Source organism: Bos indicus x Bos taurus, chromosome 19 (genome assembly GCF_003369695.1).
Source record: "Bos indicus x Bos taurus breed Angus x Brahman F1 hybrid chromosome 19, Bos_hybrid_MaternalHap_v2.0, whole genome shotgun sequence".
Classification (NCBI taxonomy): Eukaryota; Metazoa; Chordata; class Mammalia; order Artiodactyla; family Bovidae; genus Bos; species Bos indicus x Bos taurus.
Window position 1 is genome coordinate 26163501 of NC_040094.1, and position 17928 is coordinate 26181428.

Genomic DNA, 17928 nt, shown 5'->3' on the forward strand with positions numbered 1-17928 from the left:
GCACACACAGCTGTACACATATGTACATATATGGGCACATGTTCAAGCCCTGTGGTTGGAAGGGGGATTTTTATGCCTTTGCTCATAAATGGTGAATGTGTTTCTAGACACATATGGATGCATGCCTGCAGTATCTGTGTCAACACAGGACGTGCGCATGCCTGTGTGTGTATTGTCTACACATGCTTACGTATATCAGATATTTGTGTGTGTCTCGTTGTGTGAGTTTGATCACACATCACGTGCCATATTTTCCGCTCTTTTACCAAACCTGGAAGTGTGTCTCTAGAAGGTACAGATCCTGAGTGCTCTGCAGAGACTCACACATACAATTCTAAGGGTGGCCCTGACCTGGGGAGAGGGTAAGAGAGTGGAGCTTCCTGTCCCCCTAGACCAGCACTGGGCCCTTTTGGTCCCAGCGGAGGAGGAATTTCCCACGAGCCTCTGCTGAGAGACCGGCTGCCCAGAGAACAAACAGCAACCATCCCCGCGTGGAGGGGCTGCCTGCTCCTCCCAGCCAAGGCAGGGGCTGCGGAGGGTGTGGAATGGAGACAGCTGCTTCCAGCCCAGATAAGGCTATGGGGCTCACATTTTCCACTTCCAGGAGCCTCCCCGGCAGGTCCCAACCCCTAAGCTCTGGCCCCATGGCCTGGAGAGGTCTCCGGCTGACCCAGCGCCTTCCCCACCCCCCACCACTCTGGGGGCTGCCATGCCAAGAGGAGAAACTGAGGTCCTGGAAGTGTCAGCACCCCACCAGAGCTTGTCCCGGGCCGCTGGGGACTGGGGACGTGGTCTCTGTGGCAGGACTGGCCCAGCCTGGGGCCCTCACAGCTAATACCCTGACACTTTTGCCTCTGAAAACCACCCAGGAAGGAGGAGGGGTCTCCCGTTCTTTTAGAACAGCAGTCCCTGTCTGTCTGCTCCATCAGCCTGGCCACCCCCTGCCCAGGGGAACCCCGAGACCCGGAGGAGTGAGCAGTCCTGGTCAGGGACAGAACTGGCCTCGAACTCTGGACTTCTCCTTCTCCCCACCCCTCCACAACATCCTACCCAGAGCCTGTCCCCTCTAGCCCTGCCTGGTCTGCCTCCCCTCCCCCTCCCCAGGCTATTTATAGGTCCTGGCTCAATGGCCTCCAGGACTTGAAGAGCCAGAGCTGCAGGGCTGGAGAGCTCCTGGGCCTTCCCCAGGGGCCCCGGAGGCTGGGGAGTGTCCGCTTTCAGCCCAGCAAAAGGCCTTGTCACTCAGAGCGAGCGGTGGGGGTGGGGAGGCCCGCCGAGGCAAGGGGCTGGACTAGGGTCTAGGCAAGGAGCTCTCTGGAGCCTCTTCCGGTCTGTAGACAAGCCAGGCTCCCTCAGAAGCATTCTTGAGGCTCCTTGGGGCTGGGGTAGGCATGGGAGGTCTCCGAGGGCACGAGACCTTCCTTAGGAAGGCCTGGAGAGCCGAAGCCAGCATCCGGACCCACCAGGCGGCCACTTTCCTTGCAAGCCCCCAGAGTCTCCTTTCTCTAACAAAACTGTCCCCCTGACCCTTGGATCTGCTCCAGCAACAGGTGAATAACTGAGGCTGCCGAGGCACAAACTCGCATATTTCTGCCATTGTGGCTGCTCTGGTCGCCCTGCCCAAAGCATCCTTTCCACTTGCCATCCTGTCTGACACTCTCCTGCTCCTTTTTCAGATCTTCAGAGCCCAGTTTTTGGGGAAGGTTGTTTTATTTTTTTTGGCCATGCAGCCTGGCATGTGGAATCTTAGTTCCCTGACCAGGGATCAAACCCATGCCCCCTACATGGGAAGTGTGGAGTCTTAACCACTGGACCACCAAGGAAGTCCAGAGACTGGTTTAAATGCCACCTTCTCTGAGAAGTCATCCTTGGTGAAGACTGTCAGCCTGCCTGGCTTCCACTCTCTGCCCCACTGTGTCCACTGCGTGCTCCACTCCTGCCCTGGTTCCCTGCTCTAATGCGGGATTTGTGCTTCTCTGGAGCAGTGATCTCAGTTTGGAGCTCCCGAGAGGGCAGAGCCCAGAGTCGCTCAGCCCTCAACTCCATCCATCGCCCAGCCCCAGGCACTGGATGAATGAGTGCAGGAACTAGTGATTGAACAGTGAATGGAGATGGAGAGAACCAGGGGGGAAGGAAAGCAGGAAAGACCCCGTCTGTGTCTCCTGAGCCCTGGAGGGACTGCCCGGTGTGCCAGTGGGCAGGAAGGTGGCAGGGGCAGCCCAGGCTAGGTTTCAGGGATGCTGTGCCGCCCTGGGCTGCAGCCAGCTCGGTCACTCTCATTCTTTCCAGATCAAAGTTCCCCCAGGGAGCAGCCTGGAACCTGACACTGGCCCAGCGTGGAGGGGACTGGCTGGTGCTATTCAGGAGGAGGGTATGGAGAGGTAGGGCACCTGTCCCCAGCTCCGGAACACCAGGCCAACAGCCCAGGAAGGGGGCTGGATACACTTTCACACACCGACTCCAGCTGCAGGCCCGTCCTCAGATGAAGGGCCACATTAGTAGGATGGGAACCCCTGGCTTAGGCCCTTGTCCAGACTCTCCAAGGACACCAAGCCCCTCAGGGCCTTAGTGGCTCCCTGCACTGTCCCCCCATCAGTTCTGACTCACCCCCATCCCATTCTTCAGCAACTTCCATCTCAGACACACTCCAGGTGTATGGTATGTGTCCCAGCATCTGTGTCTGTTTCTGTACCTTTCTGTCTAGACTATCATGATTCTCTGTTTCTCTGTATTTTAAAAAATATTTATTTATTTGGCTGTGCTGGGTCTCAGTTGCAGCATATGGGATTTGGTTCCCTGACCGGGGATCAAACCCGAGCCCCCTGCATTGGGAGCACAGTCTTAGCCACTGGACCACCAGGGAAGTCCCTCTCTGTATATTTTGTTCTTCCTTCAGTCCTAATTCCTGTCTCTTTTTCCATCTCTGTCTCCCTGGACATGAAGAATGACTATGGAGTGGTGTGTTAGCCCTTCAGTCTGCAGTAAATAGGTTTTTCCTGCCGCTGGGTCTGGGCTGGCAGAGGATGAGAGAGGACAGAACCCAGTGCCCCTGCTGCAGCCAGGCCTCACTGGTACCCTCAGCTGCTGCGTCTGAGCCAGCCCGAGCTCAGCCCCACCGCCACGTGAGCAGACAGACAGGAAGTGGGCAGAGCTGCTCTGCGGCAGGAGGCCCATGTCAGTGGGCCAGATCCCTGAGTCTGCCACTCCTCTGGCCTTCTTCCTCATTCCACTCCTAGCTGTGGAAAGTCACACCACAGCCAGAGTTTGACTTCATGGCCCCCACTCCCATGTGCAAACTGGAGTCACAGGTCACACACACACACACGCACATACACACATAGGGGAGTGGCTCAGAGCTTAGGACTTTGCGTCTCAATAATGTCATGGCTCACTAATCTTTGGACCTCAGTTTCCTTATCTGTAACTGAGGATTTTAATAATAATAGTACGGTATCTGTATCCTAGAATTGTTGTGCATGTGTGCGAAGTCACTTGGGTCATGTCCGGCTCATTGTGACCCTATGGACTGTAGCCCGCCAGGCTCCCGTAAGGGATTTCCCATGGAACATCTGACTTAGGATCAAACCTGCATCTCCTGCATTGCAGGTAGATTTGTTACCACTGAGCCACCAGGGCAGCCCCCCTAGAATTGTTATGCTCAGTCACTCAGTCCTATCCAACTCTTTGCGACCCTATGGACTGTAGTCCATCAGGCTTCTCTGTCTATGGGCTTTTCCAGGTAAGAATATTGGAGTGGGTTGCCATTTCCTACTCCAGGCGGAATTGTTAATATGCATTAAATTTATTCATATTTGCAAGGTCCTTAAAAACAAAGACCTTATATCTGGCTCATAGTAAGCACTCTATTTATCTATCTATTAGTTAAATAAAATTAATAAATATGCATGATTGCATGCTTCACACTTGACTCTCAATAAAAATTACAAGTTGCTTTCACCTTTATCCTGTTCCCCTGGGTTGAGCCAGACCCTGGTCACCAGCAGGTCCAAACAAGCCTGATGTGAGAAGTTGTGATTCAAGTCTAGGAAGAACATACAGCTCTGGGCGTGTGCATTTCGCCAGATCTGCTAGTGGAACCACATGTCATTAACAGGATCACACGTGGAGAAATCATTTCGCTTCTGGTTAAAGACAGTTGAAACCATCTCCCTCTGCTCCAAACAAGTAGACATGAGGACATGTTTGTAGACAAGAAATGGAGACCTACTCCATAAAAGAAAGAAGACAGGAGCCTGCAGGGAGAGAAGGGGTTGAGGCTGTTCCCAGGGGCTGGGAAGAGAGCAGGGCTGAAGGTGGAGGGTGTGGGCCACGGTGTAAATGCTAAGCCAGGCTGGGACCTCAGCCTGGCTGGTGTCAGGACCTGGGTTGCCAGTTGTGATGATAAAGCGGTGCAGCCCTGTCCATCCTTCAAGGTGGCAGCAAAAACCGAAGTGACATGCCTGTGGTTCGGCCTGCAGCAGAGCCACTAGGCTCAAAGGGATTGTCCTAGAAATGTGTCATCCTCATGAGGTTGAGGGCCTGCAAGTGGACACTTCTGAGAAAACCCTGGTGTGGAGCCCAGCCAGACCCAGACCAAGCTGAGGCCACTAGCATATGGCCTTGGGTTTTTGAGAATCTCCAGATAACCTCAGAAGGTCCCCCTGGAACTGAGCCCGAACTGCCCACAGCAGAGACCTCTGCATCACACCCATCGCGGTTTGGTCTCCATCCCTCACTCTCCCTGGTGTCTCCTTCCAGTTTCCTGCCAGGATTTCCCAGACTGACCTTCTAAAACAAGAGTCCTTATCACAAGCTTTGCTTTTAAGAGGATTCTAAGACGCTAAGTTTCTTGTCTTCTTCAGAAGGATCATAGAGATGCAGATGGTGTTTTTAAATTGAGAAAAGGTTTATATCCATTAAATACATTCTGCAGATGTAAAATCAGTGGTTTTAATACATCACAATGGTGTGCAACCACCACCACTAATTCCAGAACATTTCATCACTTCAAGCAGAAATCCTACACCCATTAGCAGCCATTCCCCAATTTCATCACTAATCTACTTTCTGTCTGTATGAATTTTTCCATTCTGTACATTTAATATATTTGTCGTTGTTTTTCAATTGCTCAGTCATGTCCGACTCTTTGCGACCCCATGGACTGAAGCATGCCAGGCTTCCCTGTCCTTCACCATTAACATATTGGGTTGGGCAAAAAGTTCATTTACGTTTTTCTGTCCCATACACGGAATGATACAACATGTGCTCTTATGTGACTGGTTTCTTCCATTGGCATGTTTCCAAGGTTCCTCCATGCAACATGCATTGTGGTCCTTCGCTCCTTTTTAGGGCTGAATGATATTCCATCATATGGCAGAGCAAAATAAGAAGAACAGGTCTGAGCTGCAAGATAGTTTGATAATCAGTAGTAACAAAAACATGTCATTTAGAAATACGGGAGTAAATATTTTAAAAATCAGCTTCAGAGTAAGTAAGAAAGTGATTGTCCACGGAGAAGAGGAAACAGAAAAAAAGGAACAACATATAGATCTTTTTCTAAACAAACCTCAAAGGGAACTAGCTCATTCTTTATGTGCATGTATAACAAATGGAAATAAAAACTAAAATAAGGAAAAAAGCATGATAAGTAGAAAATACAAAATAAGATATAAAAATAAGTCCAGATATATCCATCACAGTACATTTAAATGGCTTTAAATTACCTGTTAAGAAAACCAAGACTTTCAGAATGGATAAAATCCAATCTTATTCTATTAACAAAATCCAATCGTCTTCCATGAACACACCTAAGAAACAACTGTGGCTTCCCCAAAGTCTCAGAGGGTAAAGAATCCACCTGCAATGCAGGAGGTACAGGAGATGGGGGTTCAATCCCTGGGTCAGGAAGATCCCCTGGAGGAGGATATGGCAACCCACTCTAATATGCTTGCATGAAAAATCCCATGGACAGAAGAGCCTGGCAGGCTACAGTCCAAAGGGTTGCAAAGAGACAGACACGACTGAGTGAATGAGCATGAGTACAAAGAAGCAACTATGACATGGAATTGCTGACATAGGAAGGAGGGGAAAAAAAACATCCTTCCCAAGCAAGAACAAAAGAAACAGGAAAGCTGGTGGGGCAATAGTGGCGTCAGAAGATACACTCAGGCCTTGCGGTTCAGTGACTGTGGTGTGGTGGGGTTACTTTATCCAGGAAGGTCGAGAAGGCCTGTCCAAAGAAGGTGAAATTCGTGTTGAGACCTATAAAGTAAGACGGTAGCTAAGAGTTGTGTGGGAAAGAACATTCCAGGCAGAAGGAGCAGCACGAGCAAAACAGCGTGAGCCTGGATCCAGCCTGGTGTGTTGAAGAGCTGAGAGGCCAGTGAGGCTGGAGAGAAGCACAGAGATGGGCTCAGGCTTGAGCAGTCAGACCAAGAGGGCGGCGAGGGGGCGGGGCCATATGAGGGGCGGGGCCAGGTGAAGCGTGGCTCCGAGTGCAGTGGTGCAGGTGTGAGAGCTCTGGGAGGTTTCAAGCAGGGGGAGGACCGGGTTTACTTTACTGCTACTTGGAAGGTGGATTTTAACAGGGCCAGCGTGGAGGTGGGGATTACAGTTAGGTGTGTACCTAATTCAGCCCTGAAGCAGGGAACGCCAAAACTGGAAGAACTACAAGGAGAAGTTAAGAAATCTATTAATCACGGCGGGCGGTTTTAAACTCGGAGTGAGGGAGCGTCTCTCAGCCCTGCCCGTGTTGCTCCGTGGCTCCCACTTTCTCCCCAGCCCTCCGCGGCCATCCCTCACACGCCTTACGCCACGTCTTCATGTTACCTCCCTTTTCTTCCCAATTCTCCAGCCCCTCTGTGTCCCCGAATGTCCTTGCTGGTTCTCTCAGGTCCTAACATCGGTCCAATGACTCCCGCTCCCCTCCAGCCTTCCTGGCCTCTCCAGGGCTCTCCTAATTCACCTCTTTCCTCCTACATTCCCCCACCCCCGTTTGGAATCTCAGCCCCTCCCATCCCCCTGGTTTCTTCCACTTTCTGTCTCTCTCTAGCAACTCAAATCCCCAAACCATCCCCAGTTCTGCTTCATAGCTCACCTAGTCCCTACCTCATCTCCCAGACTCTCAGTCGTTTTAGCCCCGGCCCAGAGCCCCACCAACTTCCTCCCATTTCCCAGAGTCCCTCTGGGTCTCCGCTTTGGTCCAGTCTGGTTGGAGACTCATTGTCTAGTTCCTTGTGTGGGGCTAGGTGCATCTTTTTTTATTTCCTGTTATTTCCCATTATTTCCCACTTCCTAGAGGGGCCCTCAAGGCCCCTGCTTATTTAACTTATTTGCAGAGTACATCATGAGAAACGCTGGGGTAGATGAAGCACAAGCTGGAATCAAGATTGCCAGGAGAAATGTCAGTAACCTCAGATACACGGTGACACCATCCTTATGGCAGAAAGCAAAGAAGAACTAAAGAGCCTCTTGATGAAAATGAAAGAGGAGAGTGAAAAAGTTGGTTTAAAACTCAACATTCAGAAAACTAAGATCATGGCATCTGGTCCCATCACTTCATGGCAAATAGATAGGGAAACAGTGACAGACTTTATTTTTGGGGGCTCCAAAATCACTGCAGATGGTGACTGCAGTCATGAAATTAAAAGACGCTTACTCCTTGGAAGTATGTTGTCTAGGTAGACAACATATTAAAAAGCAGAGACATTACTTTGCCAACAAAGGTCCGTCTAGTCAAAGCTATGGTTTTTCCAGTAGTCATGTTTGGATATGAGAGTTAGCTGAGCACCGAAGCATTGATGCTTTAGAACTGTGGTGTTGGAGAAGACTCTTGAGAGTCCCTTGGACTGCAAGGAGATCCAACCAGTTCATCCTAAAGGAAATTGATCCTGAATGAATGAATGAATATTGCAAGGACTGATGCTGAAGCAGAAACTCCAACACTTTGGCCACCTGATTTGAAGAACTGACTCATTTGAAAAGACCCTGGTGCTGGGAAAGATTGAAGGTAGGAGTAGGGGACAACAGAGGATGAGATGGCTGGATGGCATCACCGACTCAATGGACATGAGTTTGAGTAAACTCCGGGAGTTGGTGATGGACAGGGAGGCCTGACGTGCTGCAGTCCATGGGGTGGCAAAGAGTTGGACATAACTGAGTGACTGAACTGAACTGAGAGGGGCCCTTGGGGCTTCCTAGGTGGTTCAGTGGTAAAGAATCAGCCTGCAATGTAGGAGACTCAAGAGGTGCTGGTTTGATCCCTGGGTCGGGAAGATCCCCCCCTCGGAGGAGGAAATGGCAACCCACTCCAGTATTCTTGCCCTGGGAAATCCCATGGACAGAGGAACCTGGCACACTGCAGTCTATGGGGTTGCAAAGAGTCAGACACAACTGAGCGCACACATCACACACACACACACACACACACACACACATACAGAGGCCTTTTCATGGAGATTGTCAGTTGACCAGATATGAGTAAAACACACACATCGTTTCTTGCCACCTTCAGTGACCTCTGGACCCAGAGAGGAGGAAAGGCAAGATCCCCCAGGTTACCTTTCATTTCCCATCACGAGCAGGATGAGAGCCTGCTGACCATGGGGTTGGGGCAGGGCCCACCCTGGCAGTCAGGGAGCTCCCAGTCCAGCCAGGGGTGGGTCCCAGCAGCTGTCATGGCACAGACCCAGCCAGACCTTGGGGCCTGCCGCAGCAGGTGGTAATGGAGGGAGTCCAGCGGGATCTGGTGTTGGTAGGGCTGTGATGTGTGAAGATGACCAGCTCTGGCCATGCCCCTTTCCCATGTCTCTTATCTCTCACCTCCTGCAAACTCCTCCCAGCACCTCCATCTCTTCTCAGACCTCCAGGCTTTCTTAGCCCACCCATCCTCTCAGTTTACCTGCCTCCTGAGAAACCTGTATGCAGGTCAAGAAGCAACAGTTCGAACTGTGGAACAACAGACTTGCAAATCAGGAAAGGAGTACGTAAAAGCTGTATATTGTCACTCACCCTGCTTATTTAACTTATTTGCAGAGTACATCATACAAAATGCTGGGCTGGATGAAGCACAAACTGGAGTCAAGATTGCCAGGAGAAATATCAATAACCTCAGATACACAGATGACACCACCCTTATGGCAGAAAGCAAAAAAGAACTAAAGAGCCTCTTGATGAAAGTGAAAGAGGAGAGTGAACAAGTTGGTTTAAAACTCAACATTCAGAAAACTAAGATCATGGCATCCGGTCCCATCACTTCATGGCAAAGAGATGGGGAAACAGTGGAAACAGTGACAGACTTTATTTTTGGGGGGTCCAAAATCACTGCAGATGGTGACTGCAGCCATGAAATTAAAAGACACTTGCTTTTTGGAGGAAAAGCTATGAGCAACCTAGACAGCATATTAAAAAGTAGAGACATTACTTTGCCAACAAAGGTCCATCTAGTCAAAGCTATGGTTTTTCCAGTAGTCATGTTTGGATGTGAGAGTTGGACCATAAAGAAAACTGAGGACTGAAGAACTGATGCTTTTGAACTGTGGTGTTGGAGAAAACTCTTGAGAGTCCCTTGGACAGCAAGGAGATCCAACCAGTCAATCCTAAAGGAAATGAGTCCTGAATATTCATTGGAAGGACTGATGCTGAAGCTGAAACTCCAATACTTTGGCCACCTGATTTGAAGAACTGACTCATTTGAAAAGATCCTGGGAAAGATTGAAGGTGGGAGGAGAAGGGGACAACAGAGGATGAGATGGTTGGATGGCATCACCAGCTCGATGCACAAGAGTTTGAGTAAGCTCTGGGAGCTGGTGATGGACAGGGAGGCCTGGCCTGCTGCAGTCCGTGGGGTCGCAGAGAGTCGGACACGACTGAGAGACTGAACTGAACCGATCCTCCCAGTCCCTCCAATCTTCCACAGGGTTTCCTAGTCTCTGCTCCGCCCCCACTTCCCCTCCCATCCCTGCCATTTCCCCCAGTGCTCCACATTTGCCTTCTATAAGGCCAGGGGACTGGGATCCCAGAGGACTTTGTTAAGAACTGATGTGCTCATGTGTAACAAGAAACTACTCAAGGCGAGGGAAAGGACCACCATACAGGAGCATGCCAAATGTTTCTGAGGCTCACACAGGAGTAGGAATAGTCCCTGTTTCCACCTGTCAAAATGGATAGAACTCCTAATACACCAAGCATTGGGTAGAATCTTTAGATGGGTCATGCATGTATTGCAACAAAATGAAAGGCAACCCATAGAGTAGGAGAAAATATTTGCAAACCATGTATCTGATAAGGAGTTAATATCCAGAAAAAGATAAGGGATGTATACACCTCAGTAGCAAAAAACCCAAATAACCCAACTGTAAAATGGGCAAAGGACCTGAATAGAATTTTTTCCAAGGAAGACATACAAATGGGCAACATGAAAAGATGCTATGCTATGCTAAGTCAATTCAGTCGTTTCCGACTCTATGCGACCCCATAGACGGCAGCCCACCAGGCTCCCCGGTCCCTGGGATTCTCTAGGCAAGAACACTGGAGTGGGTTGCCATTTCCTTCTCCAATGCATGACAGTGAAAATTGAAAGGGAAGTTGCTCAGTCATGTCTGACTCTTCGCGACCGCATGAACTGCAGCCCCCCAGGCTCCCCTGTCCATGGGATTTTGGAGATCACTAATTATTAGAGAAATGCAGGTCAAAACCACAGTAAGATACCATCTCACACCTGTTAGGATGTCTGTTATCAAAATGACTTGAGACAACCAGTGCTGGTGAGGGTGCTGAAAAAAGTGAATCCTAGCACTCTGTTGGTGGGAATGTAAACTGGTACAGTCACTATGGAAAACAGTACGGAGGTTCCTTTAAAAAATTAAAAATAGAACTACACTATGACCCAGCAATCTCACTTCTGGGAGATTCATATGCAAAGAAATGAAAGCACTATCTTTAAGAAATAACTGTACTCCTATTCATTGCAGCATTATTCATGGTAGCCGAGATATATAGAAAGTAGGTCTCTGTTAACAGATGAATGGATAAAGAAAATTACACACAGGTACACACACACACACACCATGAAATATTATTCAGTCTTAACAAAGAAGGAAATCCTGCCATTTACAGATTCATGGATGAACCTGAAGGGCATTATGTTAAGTGGAATAAGCCAGACAGAGATAGACAAGTACTGTATGATACCACTTATGCGTTAAGAAAAAAAAAAAAAGAAGACTCAGAAAAGAATGGGCTTCCCTGGTGGCTCAGTTGACAAAGAATCCGCCTGCAATGCAGGAGACCTGGGTTTGATTCCTGGGTTGGGAGGATCCCTGGAGAAGGGCATGGCTACCCATTCCAGTATCCTGGCCTGGAGAATTCCATGGACAGAGGAACCTGGCAGGCTACAGTCCATGGGGTGGCAGAGAGTCGGACACACTGAGTGACTTTCACTTTCACAGAATAGAATGGTGGTTGCTAGTGGCTGGAGAGAGGGGGAAATGGGGACAGGCTGGTAAAAGGGTACAGACTTTCAGCTGTAAGATGGTTAAGTTTTGAGGATCCAATGTACAGCATGGTGACTATAGCAGATCACACAGTTTCTATATTTAGTCTCTTAGCAAATCTTAAGCTTTCTCACATACACACCTAAAAGATAATTATGTGAGGTGATGAAAGTGAAAGTAAAAGTCGCTCAGTCGTGTCCAACTCTTTGCGATCCCATGGATTATACAGTCCATGGAATTCTCCAGGCCAGAATACTGGAGTGGGTAGCCTTTCTCTTCTCCGGGGGGGTCTTCCAAACCCAGGGATTGAACCCAGGTCTCCTGCATTGCAGACAGATTCTTCACCAGATGAGCCAGAAGGGAAGCCTATTTGAGATGATGGTATGTTGATTAACTTGACTGGGAGAATCCTTTCACAATGTCCATGTATATCAAATAATGTACCCTTTAAACACATTAATATTTCAGTTTAATTTGTCAATTACACCTCAGTAAAGCTGGTGAGGAAGGGAATAAAGATCATGCATTAGAGGCAGAGCTAATTCGTTGTAAAGTCTGCCTGTCCTAACAAAGCATAAAAAAATCTCTCAAAAGATAAACAGAGTCACAAGTTAGTTAACTGCATGCCAGAACAAAATCCAACACTTTTTCAAGGAATACAATACAACACAGCACATAAAACTCAACAACGTAAAATTCACCATATTTAGCACCCATTGGAGAAGGCAATGACACCCCACTCCAGTACTCTTGCCTGGCAAATCCCATGGACAGAGGAGCCTGGTAGGCTGCAGTCCATGGGGTCTTGAAGAGTTGGACACAACTGAGCGATTTCACTTTAACTTTCATGCATTGGAGAAGGAAATGGCAACCCACTCCAGTGTTCTTGCCTGGAGCCTGGTGGGCTGCCTCTATGGGGTTGCACAGAGTCGGACACGTCTGAAGTGACTTAGCAGCAGCAGCAGCAGCCTTTAGAAAATCACAGGACATGTAACAAAACACAAAAATCGGACACATACTTAGGAGAACAACCAAAAAAGGAACAGACCCAGAAATGACAGAGATGATGGAATTAGTAGTTAAAGACTTTAAAACCATTATTTTAAGTATTAAGACTATAATCAAGGAAAATTTGGACAGATAAGGAGAAAAATAAGATATACAAAAGAGACCAAAATGGAACTTCTAAAGTTTAAATACACACAGTATCCAAAATGAAACATACACGATGGGCTTAAGAGCAGATGAGATACTACAGAAGAAAAGATCATTTGACCTTGATCATTTGAAGAAATTGCAATTATAAGCTACCCAAGATAAAACATTACAGGAAAAGACACTGAAAAAGAAGTGAGCAGAGTCATGGTGGGCTGTAGGACAATATCAAGCAATGTAATATATTCCAATTACAAATTGGAATCCCAGAAGAGGCGAAATTAAACAGAAAAAATATTTGAATAAATTGTGGTTTAAAGTTTTCCAAATTAGATGGAGACTGTAAAAGCTTAGACTATAAATGCATAGAATCTCAATAAAACCCAAGCAAAGAAACAAAACCACACCAAGGCTGATCACAATCAGATTTGTTAATATCAATAATAAAAAGAAAATCTTAAATGTTGCTGAAGAAATTCAACTTCTAACCAAGATAGAATAATAAGGATTGGATTTACCCTTACTGAAATAAGGGTGACTCCCTTGGCATGGACTATTTAGATAGGAAACAAAAGCAAAATGATAAATGGAATTTTGTGAAAAATAAAAAATTCTGATCTACAAAAGATGTCATTAAGAAAAATGAAAAGGCAAGTCATATTTGCAAAACACATTATCCAGTAAAGGACTTATGTGTAGAATGTACAAGGAATTCTTAAAGCTCAATAAAAACAGCTTACTTTTTTTTTCATGGACAAAAGGTTTGACCAGACACTAAAGCAATGAAGATATATGAATGGATAATAAGCAAATAAAATGACATGTCAGCAAAGAAGATACATGAGTGGATAATAAGCAAATAAAATGATGTTCAACAATATTAGACCTCAGGGAAATACAAATTAAAACCACACAGAATAGAAGTGAGTGGTGGGGCCAGCTGACAGTAAAGGCGCTGAGCGGCTGTGTGCAGAGCAAGCTGGACTTGGATCTCAGCTAAAGGACAATATTCCAGTTACTGAACTTTCAGTAAACGGACCTTCTTCAAAAAAAACATTTTTCCCTTGTGTGAAAAATGAACTTTTGCCTAGTCATTCTCTTGAATTACCAGGAACAAAATTTCCAGTTCAACCAAGATAAAATGAATTTTTCCACACCGAGAAACATCTGGGGTCTATTTGCTCCACTAAAACTGCATATGGAATTCAAAGCAATGCAGCAGGTTCTGCACCTTCCATTTCTTCCAAGCTCAAACCTTTCAGTGGATATTTGAGGAATAATGATGAGGCCATTGGATTTGAAGATATTTTTAATGACATGTCACAAAGGGAACTAATGGGAGAACTACACTTGATGATGGAATATAAACTTGATTTCCTGTGATACAGTGTATGCTGTTCATGAGAACAGAGGAGCTGCATCTTACTTACAGTAGTTGTCTATTTACTATAATTTGATGTGCGCAACATTAAAAGTACTGACACATGGGGGAAACCCCACATACACATACCCTAGAGTGGATAAAATTTTAATAACTGACAATACTAAGAGCTGTCAAAAAAGTAGAGCAACTGGAACTTTCATTCATTGCTGTCGGGAATGCAAAATGGTGCAGTCAGTCTGGAAAATAATTTGGTAGTATGTTTATATGTGTATATATGTATCAAGTTAACTGTATACTTATCATAAGACCCAGAAATCCCACCTTAGATATTAACAGGAACAAAAGCATGTATCCACACAAAGACTTGTACACAAATGTTTATAGCTGCTATATTCATAGTGATAAAAATTTGAAAACAAGCCAATTCCATCAATGAATAAATAAATTGTAGTATATGGATGCAATGGAAACTGCTCAACTATAAAAAAAAAACAACTAGCAATACAGGCAACAACATAAGTGCTTGTCCCAGGTTTTATGCTAAGTGAAAGAAACCAAGTATGAGTGATTACTTGTGTGATTCCGTTTATAATCTGTAAATCCTCAAAACATGATTCCTTTGGTGGAGGCAAACGTCCAGGGATAGAAATCAGACCGGTAGTTGCTAAGGGCCAGAAGTAAGGGCTGAGGCAAAGGGCACAACAAACCTTTTCAGTCGTCGGAAATGTTCTTTATCCTCTTCATGGTGTTGCTGCTGCTGCTGCTGCTGCTGCTAAGTCGCTTGAGTCGTGTCCGACTCTGTGCGACCCCATAGACGGCAGCCCACCAGGCTCCGCCATCCCTGGGATTGCTAGATGATGATATATAGTAAAACTGGTGAATTTTACTTTCTGTAAATTTTACCCCAATGAATCAGATTTTTTGAATAACATGCATGACAAACTTGTCTGCCACCACTGATTTTGATGGTGATTTTGATTTTGATGGAAGATTGCTGCACTAGAAACTGGCTCTCCTAAGATCTGCTGAGAGAAAAGGATGTGAGACTTTCCTGCGGATTAGACGTGAGCCATGGGAGAGGATTGATGCTTTTGAACTGTGGTGTTGGAGAAGACTCTTGAGAGTCCCTTGGACAGCAAGAAGATCAAACCAGTAAATCCTAAAGGAAATCAGTCCTGAATGTTCATTGGAAGGACTGTTGCTGAAGCTGAAGCTCCAATACTTTGACCACCTATTGCGAAGAACTAACTCATTGGGAAAGACCCTGATGCTGGGAAAGATTGAAGCCCGGAGGAGAAGGGGACGACAGAGGACGAGATCCAAATGGCATCACCGACTGGATGGATAGGAGTTTGAGCACGCTCCCGGAGTTGGTGATGGACAGGGAAACTTGGCGTGCTGCAGTCCATGGGGTCGCAAAGATTCCGACACGACTGAGCGACTGAACTGAATGGGGAGAGCAGCTGGAGGAAGGCACGGCGACCCATTCCAGTATTCTTGCCTGGAGAATCCCATGGACAGAGGAGACTGGTGGGCTGCAGTCCAGTGGGTCGTAAAGAGTCAGACACGACTGAAGCGACTTAGCACGCAATCGCAGAGGGCACCTCTATGCAGAGGGAAGACCTGCATAGGGCGATAATATTAATAAAAACCTGTCCAAGAGCGCCACCTGGAGGGGAGCTGAGACTTAGCAGCAAGAAGCTGAAGCCTAAGGCTACCTGTGAGCCTAGGGTAAGGGGCCCTGCCGGGGTCCAGCCCCCGCTGATTCAGGGTATTCGAAGGAGAGACGGCATAGGCGACCTATTTATTTAAATATTTATCAAAGATATAAAGAGTAATAGAATGAGGATAGCTCAGTGAGGAAATTCAGTGTAGAAAAGAGGCTGAGTAGCTTGGTTTACGCGGGAGACCAATAAAACTTCAAGACAAGAAGTTTGCACCACTTACGTAGGCCGCAGGCGTCCTTCCGTTCTCCCGAAGGAGAGGAAACACTGAGGCCTCCCCGGTCGGATCTTAGAAGCCCAGGCATAATTAGTAAGCATGGTGGGTTCCGCGCTCCAGGTGGAGACTCAACCAGAGTGAGAGAGAGAGCGATATGGGGAGACCAAGTTTCGGTGAACAAGGCCCGCACTTTATTTTCCAAAGCAGTTTTTATACCTTAAGTTGTGCATAGAGGAAAATGGGGGAAGGGGTAGAGTCATGCAAGAACAGCAGTTCCTGATCCTAAACAAAGCCAGACTTTCAAACTTATCATATGCAAAAGTTCAGGTGAATTACATCATCTTCTGGCCAGGAGGCCTGTTAACATTTTAAGAAACTTATTTTTCTCTAAAGGTGATTATTCCAAAGTCAGGAGCCACCCTCCAAAAGCATTAGATAAAGTTACATTCCTATAGGGCAAAGGTGTGGTGGGCTCAATCAAGAAAAGAATTAACTCAAGGGTCCAAGGTTACAAACATTAAAGCTACTACTTACACCAATTATATTAATCAATACACTGCCAGGGACACAGCAGGTAAGGGATATGGAGACTTAGCAGCAAACATTGGCCCAACAAGTGAAAAACCCTTCACCAATACAATTTCTAATCAATCTTTTAACTGCTCAAAGGACTCTGTATTTAGACAGTTTAGAACATCTCATGCCTCTCACAGTTGGGAGGCTCTGAGCAATCACATGTGGCCGGAAAAACCTATTCAGGCAGGCTAGAGGATTTCCAAAGGAGTTTGTAGGTTGAAACACTGTCACACCCAGGAATTATTAACTGGAGCTGTAAGCTAACTCTTTTTTCAGAGAGAGGTAGTGGGGGACAGCCCCCCGTAAAGTCAGAGGTGTAGGTGAAAGCACAAAGCAGAAAGTAGGCAGACTCTGGTTTTTGGGGGTAGATGCTCGAGAATTTCCAGGGGGACTCCTGAGGCTCGATCCCGCCATTGTGTATGCTGAGCCTCCTTCCTCATGACCTTTGCCATGGGTGGAGCTCGGTCCCAGCAGGGCCCCTCCAGACCAAGGGTGAAACTTGTAGGTGAGAGACCCTGGTAATGATGTGGGCTGCAGGTTAGGAAGAACTTTCAAGAGTTACTAGATGAAGAGTCAGCTTTCTACACATAGCAAGCCTGGGGAGATGTGTGGCAGGCCACCCAGTACTAGTTAGAATTTGATTTTAAAAAATTTTTATTAGTAGTCTTTTTGGCTGTACCACAGGGCATGTGGCATGACCAGGCATGGAGCCCGAGTCAGGGATGGAACCCCACCAGAGTTCCAGAGTTCCCTGACCAGGGATGGAAACTGAGCCCCCGGCCCTGGGAGTCTTAACCACTCGTCTGCCAGGGAGGTCCCAAGAGCTGATTTTTAGAGTAGAACGCTCCTCTCTCTCCCCTATTTCAACCCCGGAGGAAACAAAAACAGCCCAGTGAGTGAGTAAGGAAGAGGATCTCAGGATGTGTGAGCAGAGGGAGAGGGGAAGCAACATTCATCCCCCACACAGAGTCGCTCCCACGTACAGACCCACAGACTCACATGCAGTTTTTCCCCCGCTGTGTGCTATCTACCCATAATAGATCGGGAAGGTGCAGAAGAGATGCTTTTAAACTTAAATAAACTTTTTGTTTGTTTGTTTTTTGGTTTGTACTCTTTGTATATCTTTTTTTAAAATTTTATTTATTTTTTATTGAAGGATAATTGCTTTACAGAACTTTGTTGTTTTCTGTCAAATCTCATCATGAATCAGCCAAAGGTATACATATATCCCCTCCCTTTTGAACTTCCCTCCCATCTCCCTCCCCATCCTACCCCTCTATGTTGATACAGAGCCCCTGTTTGAGTTTCCTTAGCCATACAGCAAATTCCCATTGGGTATCTATTTTACATACGATAGTGTAAGTTTCCATGTTACTCTTT

The 17928-nt window shown here is 46.8% G+C and overlaps 1 pseudogene; it reads left to right on the top strand.

Annotated features, from left to right (window-relative positions):
- Window positions 1-13574: 13574 nt before the first annotated feature.
- On the top strand, window positions 13575-14445 carry LOC113878309 (annotated as a pseudogene).
- The last annotated feature ends 3483 nt before the right edge of the window (window positions 14446-17928 follow it).